An 11,055-nucleotide genomic window follows, 5' to 3' on the forward strand; every position below is an offset into this window, starting at 1 on the left:
ATAAAATTACCATCTTTCTGCGCATTGTAGCAACAGGAAATTGTTGTCATTATGCGTGAAACAGAGACTGATTAGGTTAAACCTCTTAGAAGATTGAGTTGACCTCACTTAAATTTAAGACTAAACTTCCCGTTTCACTCAATCACGAATATTCAGCCAGCGATAAACATATCAGCTTTCTATTTACGTGCATCTGTTCATGTTTCTATTAGTTTTAGCTCCAAAGGAAGTCAAAATAAGCGACTTCGTTCCTTTAGAGGTGAAATTGAAAACATATCAATTGATCATCGGCCTGACTCGCATGACAGCTGAACTTAACTTAAGCCAAGCAGAACTGCAGTAAGGAAATTATCGAGTGAAGCGAAAAATGTCCCGCTAGTTATGTCTCATATCAAGAGTAATTTTGGGAACACTGTGAAGATGAAAGAAACAGAAAAAGAACAGAAGCTGACGAACAGAAAACAAACATTGAACCGCTTGTGTTCCGGGTCAAGCCTCTTCTTTTCTGTTTTCTGTTGTGTCGCGTTAATTCATCAGGAGCTCAGAATACAAGAAAACCATCAACTGATTTTAAACTCAGCAAAGTCAATTTCAAAGATGGAGACAGAAATCCTTGGAATAGTACAGCCGAGTAATAAAGGATGGAATAGTATGGAACCTGGGGAAACGATGCGGGCGACCAAAGGTAACTTTTATCTTTTTATGTGTTGAGCCGGATACGACTTGTTGAAACTACGGCAGATTTTAAAATGAAAACCTCATCGACATCCCGCAGGTCTTTCTATTTTCAAGAGCTTTATTTATTAGGATGATGAAATAAGTACCAAAATTCAAGATGAAAAACAGTTCAGCTTTAAGCCAAAAAAGACCTTAAAAGGTCATGATAGTTGATGAGAGTCTCAACTATTACGCGGTTTTGAACACGATCTATCAGCCGAGGATGCACCATCATTAACTATCATGGCCATTTGAATGGGAGTTTGCTGACTCGTCTTCATAGAATGCGAAATGTCTTGTTTTCCTATAATTTTCCTCTAATTGATAGTTCGGCTTATCTAAAATTTGCTTTGCCTTGTTTCAACTATTCCACTCAGGACCGACCCTTTCCTTGAAATAGTGAAAGGATCAGCTAGATTCGACGGAAAACAACCTCGAGTTCGATACAGCCTTAGAATTTATTAATACAAGACACAGGAATTCATCTTCGATACCGCAGTGATCCTTTTCGTTACTCTACATTTTATATCATTCTAAGATGGTCAAAGGTTGCTGATGAACGTAATGCCACTTTATTCATGTGAAAGACTTTATTTTTCAGGTGGAGGGGAAAACCCAAAGCGACAAAAACGCACCGCTCTGAATGTTTTAATACAGAATTCAACATCCTCTGAATTACAAAGGCTAATCAAAAAGGAACTTAGTCTTCTGCAAAACCAACTTTGTGCGAAGGACATCACGCAGTGTCGCCCAGGACCAAAAGGTAACAGGGGTCGACGAGGTAGAGCGGGAACACGGGGAAAACCGGGTCCCCCTGGAAAACCAGGCCGAGAAGGACGTCCTGGTAATCACGGGCTAATAGGACCTCAGGGGCCGAAAGGTATTAAAGGGGATATCGGAGTAGCGGGGCAAACCGGTCCCAGAGGGCCACAAGGCCCTCCAGGTGTGAAAGGTGCCAAAGGCGAGCCGGGTCAGTCCCTATCGGCTCCATTCCTGCTCCAGCGTCCTGTTGAAATGACGGTTGATGAAAGTCATACAGCTATTTTCAAATGTATGGCAGATGGCAGTCCAAAGCCAAAAGTCACGTGGTCTAAGTTGGATTCATCACTTCCTGTTGGACGTCACGTACTAGGATTCAATGGCCAGCTGATTGTTAGGGACGTTAGACCGGATGACGAGGGAGTTTACTCTTGTAGAGCTGAAAGTATTTTGGGACAAGTGAACTCCTCGGCGAAGTTGTCTGTCCATTGTAAGTCAGTTTCTTTCTTATGCAAATGATGTTTGCACATCGATGATTATGCCAAAGCTATTTGGCAGATTTGACGAAATTTCGTCAGACTGTGGGAATGTATATGGATTTGTCGAATTTGGCGAAATTTCGTTAGAATCGTTACTTTCGCCAAATTCGTCAACTTTTTGGGGCCATGTCATATCTATTCATTGGCATAATTTCTTCAACAACCTTTGCGAAATTTCGTCAGAATCACCACTCTGACAAACTTTCCACAAATTGAAAAATTTCGTCCAACCCGTCAAAATCATTGACAAAAGTTCGTCAAATCTGCCATTTTCGTTACAGCATGCAATTCTGGACATCTTACGCATAGGGTAACTGAAGTATTTTGATTTTGCAACAATTAAATATTTACAGTTCTTCCTTCTTTTCTTCTTGTATATGATGATTCAGGAGGCAACTTTCATTGTCTTAACAACTCATGCTTCTTTCTCTTGCAATGATTACAGTCGCTCTTACGATCATTTTGCCATCTAACGAAGTGTTAGCTGAGGGAGAACAAAATGTTTCTATCGCCTGCAGTGCTACTGGTCAGTCTCAGCCTAATATCACGTGGTCTAAGGCGTTTGGAATCTTGCCAATGGATAGAGCCGAAGTGATTGATGGAACGGCTAAATATTTATAACGTAACAAAAAATGACAGAGGAACATACATCTGTAGAGCGGAGAACATTCTCGGATCAGCAGTAGACACGTTTCACTTTACGATATTTTCTTGTCTGCGGTTTAAAGCTAGGCCCCCCAAAGAAATGACTCCTAGGGCTGGCTCAACTATTCATCTGCCGTGTGTGGTCGAGAGCGACTTGAAAACTGCAATCAGTTGGACGAAGCAGGGCGAGTCTTCTTTACCTGCAGGGTCAAATGTCCTACAGAATGGAACACTGGTAATAAAAAACGTTAGAAAATTACACAAAGGTTCTTACACCTGTAGAGCAGGTAATGCTCTGACACATATTGGAACCAAAGTCAAAATTAATATTCCGTTTAAACCAACGTCTTGTTCTGTGTTAAGAAAATACGCCACCACTAGAAGTGGAAATTACGTCATCGATCCCAATGGCGAGGGACCTCTAGCACCGTTTACATCATACTGTGACATGAGTGACAAGAATGGAGTTGGCGTAACAGTCATAAGTCACGACAGTGAAACCAGAACATACGTGCGATACTCTAGCAAAAGAAACGTTCACTATACAGGAGCAAGTCTGTCTCAGCTGGCTAGTCTCACCAGAGTCTCCTCACGTTGTGAACAGTTTATCAAGTGGGAATGTCATTATTCTTACATGTCTGGAGTCACCTGGTGGGTGTCTCGTGACTCCATTCAGATGAGTTACTGGGGCGGAGCATCACCTGGCAGTGGTAAGTGCGCATGCGGAATGACCAATTCTTGTGCAAGCCGCAGTAATCGCTGTAACTGTGATTCGAATGACGGTGTATGGCGTGAAGACAGCGGTTTTCTAACCGACAAGACAAGTCTTCCGGTGAAACAGATGAGATTTGGAGATTTAGGCGGTAGTGGTGAATTTGGATACAACACTTTAGGAAAACTGAAGTGCTATGGAATAGAGTAAATTTATCTTGTTCTTTATTTCTACTGCTGTAAGATTAACATATGTCGTGGTTAGGGCAAATACCTTGCAAAATAAGTTAAATTTTCGCTTTCTTTGTGATGTTTTCAAATGTACCTCGCGTATGTAATCGGCAAGTGCCCAGGTAGTGCTTTAAAATTCTTAAACAAATGCTTTGAAAACGTAGTAGAAATGGCCCTAAGTTGTCTTTTCCTTGTAATTAGGGTAGTTTAGAAAACTAAAAACATTTACTTAATTGAAAATATCATAGCCTCTACATTTATGTGGGTTTATGTGTGTGCCTTTGAGCCGCATCTAGAGGAAGTACCTGTAATCATAACGTTACAGCAAGGTTAAGGTGATTCCTCAGAATTGCATTGCGCATGCCGTACTGTGCCTAAAAATCACGCAATCAGGCGAATAAGTGCGCGCGCGTTCCGAGAGCGCGGTAATTGTTTTTCAATCAACGGACCAGGTAAAGAGGATCAATGGTCTGTAGCTCTTGAACGAGCTCGGTGACCTATATTGATTATTCACACATCTAGTGTAAAAATTATCCCTTTGAAGTGCACCTAAACCCAAAAATTTTTTCGCTTAACGAAATAAGCGTATTTTTCGGAGTATTTCTGTACAAAAATTTTTTTATTTGCTCAAATCTTCAATTTTCTGTGCCCAGTTAAAATACGGAAAATCGGCCGCCATCTTGGCTCATTACCGAGTTTAAAGAGGAATGGCCCTAGCGGGTAATGTGACGTCAAATCGAGAACACGAAAGTCTGCATTTCACACATTTTCACTTGTTTCGGAAGGTTGTCGTCGATATTGTCCGAAATATGCCAACTAGGTGTGTTGTATGGGGAATGTATGAAGCGCGATACCCTCTTGCAAATTTTGCACGTTGCTACATCCCCCTACAACACACTTAGTCGGCATATTTTCGGACAATATCGACTACAACCTTCCCAAACAAGTGAAAATGTGTGAAATGCAGACTTTCGTGTTCTCGATTTGACGTCACATTACCCGCTAGAACCATTCCTCTTTAAACTCGGTCGTGAGCCAAAATGGCGGCGTATTTTGACTGGGCACAGAAAATTGAGGATTTGAGCAGATCAAAAAATTTTTGCACAGAAATACTCCAAAAAAATACGCTTATTTCGTTACGCGAAAAAAAAATTTTGGGTTTAGGTGCACTTTAAATTGGAGAAGTTAAAAATTTACGGAAGAGAAAAAATGATATGGCTAAAAGTGTGCACAAAGCCTGATTTTTTCAAATGTTACTTGAAAACTGTTACTTCGAACTACCGCAAATTGTACCGCGCACCGATGTAATGGCGCGCGTGACAAGTGTCAGTAAAGGCATAAATGGGTTAAGATTGGCCCATCATATCTCTTCAATAAGTGCGGTGACCTATCTTTTAAATGTATTTTTCGAAAGAGACATTAGTAGGAGACATTTAAGGAAAGTGAAAACAATCGCTCGATAGCCTCTTTTATGAGTAATCACCCCACCAAAAAGTTCCGCCTGGCAATTATTAACTGTAAGAGAAGATCTCAGTTCGCGCCCACAGCACGTTCAAGGTGTTGCGGATGAAGTTTCTGTAATTATTTTATGGCACTTTTCGGCGTCAAAATTGCATAGTTTGGGTAACCCAAAACCCTTAAGGTGGCTCGTACCGGTTTTCATCTTTTTGATGGTATGTAACTTTGAAAGAATGCAACAGAAAGACTGACCAAGGCCAGTTGAACACTTTTACCGAGTTGAATTACATAATCATTGGTTATCCAAAAATAAGTGTCATTTTGTCACTAGCAGTTTCCATGGCAACGCTTTCATAGGCTTATTCAGACGCATTTTTTTGCTTGTGACTTAAATAATTCGAAAACTAACCCGGTGATCCCCTGATTTTTTTCAGTGATTGCCTTTGGCACTTAAAAAGGAAAATGCACAAAGATTTTTAAAAAATTATACGAAGCGGAATTTCAGAAAATCTACAAAAAGGACAATTTTCACACATCACAAATTTCCTTCCGTACAATTTTCTAGTTTTTTTTTCTGATGATTCCTTTCGACGTTATTATCATATTGGAACAATAAAAAGAAGGGGTCACCGGACTTGTTTTCATGCAATAGCTTTCGTGAGTTTAGCAATTTCCACGCGCGTTTTAAAAATCTGGATTTTATAAGATCGACATTTGCTCATGATCTGTTTTAGCTACCGCTGACAATTGCGTGTGCTCGCGCGAGCACCTACGATCTGATGTTTACAAACGTTTACTGCTAAGAAAATCATTAAACAGCCGTCAAGGACAGCCTTCCGAGCTCATCTTCGAAATCCTACACATGACTTCTGGCTATATCATATTATTTTCCTTCAAGTTTCAAAGTCTTCTTCCACTTCAGGTAGACTATCCTTCACTTGAGTTCTTCTTTTTTCGCCGTCGCAAGATTTCATATCGGTTGAATATTTCTTTTAAATGTGAAGTGAAGCAACCTTTACTTCTCCGAAAATCGTCTTCGTTATCTTAGTTTCTATCTCCTGCATTCATAGTGGCCGCTCAACACGTCAAATACAAGCTCTTAGGTAAACTTCTCACAAAAGTAGAAAAAATTCCACGCGCCGCCATCTTTGTTTTGAATTTTCATCTTTTGATCTCGCGCTTCTTTCGTACGATTCTCTCGCGCGCGTCACGCAAGAGTGACCTGTTCCCCGCGCGAGGAAACTGGTACGAGCCACCTTAACTTTTGTGAGAAGTTTTCAGCGGTAGCTAAAACAGATCATGAGCAAATGTCGATCTTATACAATCCAGATTTTAAAACGCGCGTGGAAATTGCTAAACTCACGGAAGCTATTGCATGAAAATAAGTCCGGTGACCCGTTCTTTTTATTGTTCCAATATGATAATGACGTCGAAAGGAATCATGAGAAAAAAAACTAGAAAATTCTACAGAAGGAAATTTGTGATGTGTCAAAATTGTCCTTTTTGTAGATTTTCTGAAATTCCGCCTCGTAGAATTTTTTTAAAATCTTTGGGCATTTTCCTTTTCAAGTGCCAAAAGCAATCACTGAAAAAAATCAGGTGGTCACCGGGTTAGTTTTCAAATTATTTAAGTCACAAGCAAAAAAATGCGTCTGAATAAGCCTATGAAAGCATTGCCATGGAAACTGTTAGTGACAAAATGACACTTATTTTTGGATAACCAATGATTATGTAATTCAACCCCGTAAAAGTGTTCAACTGGCCCTGGTCAGTCTTTCTGTTGTATTCTTTCAAAGTTACATACCATCAAAAGGATGAAAACCGGTACGAGCCACCTAAAGCTGACATTTCTTGTCATAACACGAATGTTTTCCAGAAAGGGACACGCGGTAATGTCGGTGTCACTCGTGTGCATGCATTTTTCCAGATAAAACCCTCGCGTGGAATCAACTCATGTTTACTTTAACGCTCCTTTTATGCGCACAATGTAAGCCAAAGCAATTTTATACTTAAACGTAAAGATCAGAATATTTTCTTCTAAGGATGATAAATGATCGACGCTGAACTAAATTATACGTTGAAGAAAATGCAAAACAGCATAACATGCAACAGAGGAAATTTGGAAAAATACGAAGTTACGGAAACCATGAAAATCTTCGATTTTTAAGAAAGGAAATTTTTATAAATTTTTATAATTCCAAACCAAGTAAGCTTTTCCAGTCTTTCATTCTTTAAGGCTTTGTGTAGAGCGGGGCCTTTGTTTTATAAACCGTAAAACCTTGTGACAAGTCGAAAGGGTTCGCTCTTGGTTATGATTCCAAAGAGTAGATAGGAGGACACCACGGTGATCTTCCAGGTGTTTGATCATCGTCGCCGCTCGTGGCGTACTTCGCTACTTAGGTGAGCGAGATCGACGTTCTTCCTCTCTTTAAATTCTGACAGCTGTGTGAAAGACCTCCTTACAATGAAAAACGGTCGATTGTGCTTTTTCAGTGGCGGCTTTAACGCTCGTCCATATTCAGCGCTTATCCTAAACATGGCATCTCTAGCTATCTACAAGACACGCTGCGATGTATTATTCGTCCATGTTCAACACAACAACTGCGCTACCGAGATAGAGAATCGAAAGATCACATTGTTACGCTCGAGGCAGAGTGCGCTAAGTTTGCCAAGTTCTACAATGGACAACAGATCGTACGGCCTCCCGCAAGAGTAAGGACAAGGTCTATCTGTTACAAGCAATGGATAAGTGGCATTGTAGAAAGTTTTCATTCGTCCCTCCATCCAAAGGCCGATGGTATGTAATTTTGCTCTTTTCCGTTCTTCACACACTCGAATAGCTGTTAAAATTAAATTTAATTGCGGGTTGTGCAGTCAAAATGCAACGTCGCCCAACATGGTTTTAGTTAAACCAGCGTCTTCTGAGGCGCTTCCACCAAAATAATTTAGAGGGGAACAACAGCGCTAACCGATTTAATATCTTCTCAAGAACATGTCAAAGTCTATTAAAACGCAGAAATTAAAAATAGTAAGAATTGGTGGTTCATGTTAAAATTCATTAAAGAACACTTCTCAGTTTGGCTCGATAGTGCTGTCACTTTGCACTAGTTGTTCAGTGACTTACTCATTACTTTCAGTATTTGTTCAAGCTTTTCTTCGACGAAATAGGGGACATACAAGAAATCGCAATTCACCTCTAAAACAAAAATAATAACAAGCTCTTCTCCCAATTGGACACCAGATATGACTGCGTAGTAATAATTGCGTAGTACGCGAAGTTGCAGTGTGAGAAAAATAATGAGTGAGGAAAATAATTCTAAGTACTGTACAGCGCGATTTTTAACATAGATTACCTAGCTAAAAGACCTGCTTGTCTTAGATATTTATGATAATATAGGAAGGTCTCCAAGGAATACTAATAACCCGGCGTGTAATTTTGTGATTGACAAAACCTGATAACTCAGGTTTATGTTTGAAAGGGTAAATCATTTAGTACATTTCACTACAGAAGTAAATAATCTCTTAACTTTCGTAATTATTATTTTGGTTTCAGGCAAATTGTGTCGAGTTGAAAGATACTAAGTTCCTGAAACGTACATCCAAGCTTTGTTGGCAAGCATGCCGAATGCTTTTATAAGCGTGCGAGGGAAAAAATGCATTTGCGGCCCCCTGTATGGAGAGAAAAATCCAAAGTTTTTTATTACAGGGATGGTAGAGCGAATGTTAATGCAATTCATGTCTACCTGGGCGCACTATACTCTGTTGCCCTTCATTCCGTTGTAACCAAATTCAGAGGATAAAAAACAACTGGAGAAACTCTTAGAGGGATAATATCTGTGGACTTTCACCATTTCTATGGTCATCAGGAATGACAGAATAAAGCAGTAACTGTTCACAAAAGTCTTAATTCACTTAACTGAAAGAATAATGAGTTGGAGGGAACTAGATCATTTTTTCCCAAGCATCTCTAATAATTCATGATGGAAATAATAATAACATTGATAACAATAATAATGATGATAATAATAATAATAATAATAATAATAATAATAATAATAACAATGATAAAAATATTTACAATAGTTATAGAAATAATGTTCATTATCCTGATGGTTATGATTCCTATGATTATTTCCATTAATCTAATCATTATTATTATCATTTATATTACTATTATGATTATTTCAATGTTTATCTAAGAACAAAATGGTGTTAGTGTTAGTCTAGCTGAATGAGTATCCAAGTGATTGAAACTGGGGCAAAAAAAAATTAAGAGAAGACAGAAAAACCCCAAAAACTGTTCAGGACTGCAATTCTTGAGTTGGCTCATTGTGAAAGATTTTGGGACTTCACTAAGCTAGTGCTGTCTGTAGTGGGCCCTGTGTGAAAGAGAGAAGAGTAGCAGCTGAATTAATAATAATAATACTAAGGATAATGATAGCACTGATGGACCAAAGTCACCCTATGACTAATAACAGATGATACGTAACAAACAGCATAAGCAACACATTTTTCAAAACAAAAAGAGCAAGCTAAGACTGCCATCAGATAAAAATAACTGTCCATAAAAGACTGACAGCATAGAGCTGAAAAAAATAGGGACTGGTTCTGCCATCAGATAACAACATGTCCATAGACTGACTACCCAAGAGAAACAGAACAGATTGGTGGTTCTGCCATCAGATAACAACAGTCCATGGACTAACTACCCAAGAGAAACATAACCAGGCAGGCGGTTTTGAATCAGAAAACAACTATTAAAGACATTAGCCCTCTGTACAATGTGTCTTAGAAAATCTTCTGCATTCTAACAATCTATTGAAGAGAAAAACTATCAGAAACACTTGAATTTCTATTTGGGGGAAGGGGGCAGGAATTAAATGAAAATCAACTTGCCTCAGCATGCCATCCTCACTGAGCAGCCTATTTCAATCTGAAAATGATGATCACAATCATAAAGATAATGATGATGATAACAATAAGAAATCATTATTATTATCATTTATATTACTATTATGATTATTTCAATGTTTATCTACGAACAAAATGGTGTTATTGTTAGTCTAGCTGAATGAGTATCTAAGTAATTGAAACTGAGACAAAATAATCTCAAGAAAAGACAGGAAAACCCCACAAACTGTTCAGGACTGCAATTCTTGAGTTGGCTCATTGTGAAAGGTTTTGGGACTTCATTGAGCTAGTGCTGTCTGTAGTGGGCCCTGTGTCAAAGAGAGAAGAGTAGCAGCTGAATTAACAATAATAATAATTAGGACAATGATAGCATTGATTGACCAAAGTGCCTATGACTAATAACAGATGATACGTGACAAATAGCATAAGCAACACACTTTTCAAAACAAAAAGAGCAAGCTAAAACTGCCATCAGATAAAAATAACTGTCCATAAAAGACTGACAGCATAGAGCTGAAAAAAATAGGGACTGGTTCTGCCATCAGATAACAACAGTCCATAGACTGACTACCCAAGAGAAACAGAAAAGATTGGTGGTTCTGCCATCAGATAACAACAGCCCATAATGGACTGACTACCCAAGAGAAACAGATCCACCTGTTAGTTCTGCCATCAGATAACAAAAGTCCATGGACTAACTACCCAAGAGAAACAGAACTAGGCAGGTGGTTTTGAATCAGAAAACAACTACTTAAGACAAGCCCTCTGTACAATGTGTCTTAAAAAATCTTCTGCATTCTAACAATCTATTGAAGAGAAAAACTATCAGAAACACTTGAATTTCTACTTGGGGGGAGGGGGGTAAATAAATGAAAATCTACTTGCCTCAGCATGCCATCCTTATTGAGCAGCCTATTTCAGTTTTAAATGATTCAATCACAATCATAAGATAATGATAACAATAACAAAATCATTAATAATAATGATAATTATAATAATCATAACAATAATTACAATGACAAAGTCCGTGTTAGTCTGGCCTCTACCTTGCAGAAAATACAGCCCACCAACTGAAGCTGAATTC

At 38.8% G+C, this 11,055-nt stretch overlaps 1 long non-coding RNA gene and 1 pseudogene across 2 annotated transcripts; one reads left to right on the plus strand and one right to left on the minus strand.

Moving 5' to 3' along the window:
- Nucleotides 1-125: 125 nt before the first annotated feature.
- LOC148734526 (uncharacterized) lies at nucleotides 126-3,842 on the plus strand (annotated as a pseudogene). Its single transcript, XR_015999466.1, has 3 exons — nucleotides 126-685; nucleotides 1,319-1,966; nucleotides 2,461-3,842. The product of XR_015999466.1 is annotated as an uncharacterized LOC148734526 (transcript).
- Nucleotides 3,843-7,897: 4,055 nt separating this feature from the next.
- On the minus strand, nucleotides 7,898-10,647 carry LOC148734527 (uncharacterized). Its single transcript, XR_015999482.1, has 2 exons — nucleotides 9,957-10,647; nucleotides 7,898-9,439 (listed from the first exon to the last, which is right to left on the minus strand). It is a non-coding gene; the product is annotated as an uncharacterized LOC148734527 (long non-coding RNA).
- Between the last annotated feature and the right edge of the window lie 408 nt (nucleotides 10,648-11,055).

This window comes from Stylophora pistillata, chromosome 3, assembly GCF_964205215.1.
Source record: "Stylophora pistillata chromosome 3, jaStyPist1.2, whole genome shotgun sequence".
NCBI lineage: Eukaryota > Metazoa > Cnidaria > Anthozoa > Scleractinia > Pocilloporidae > Stylophora > Stylophora pistillata.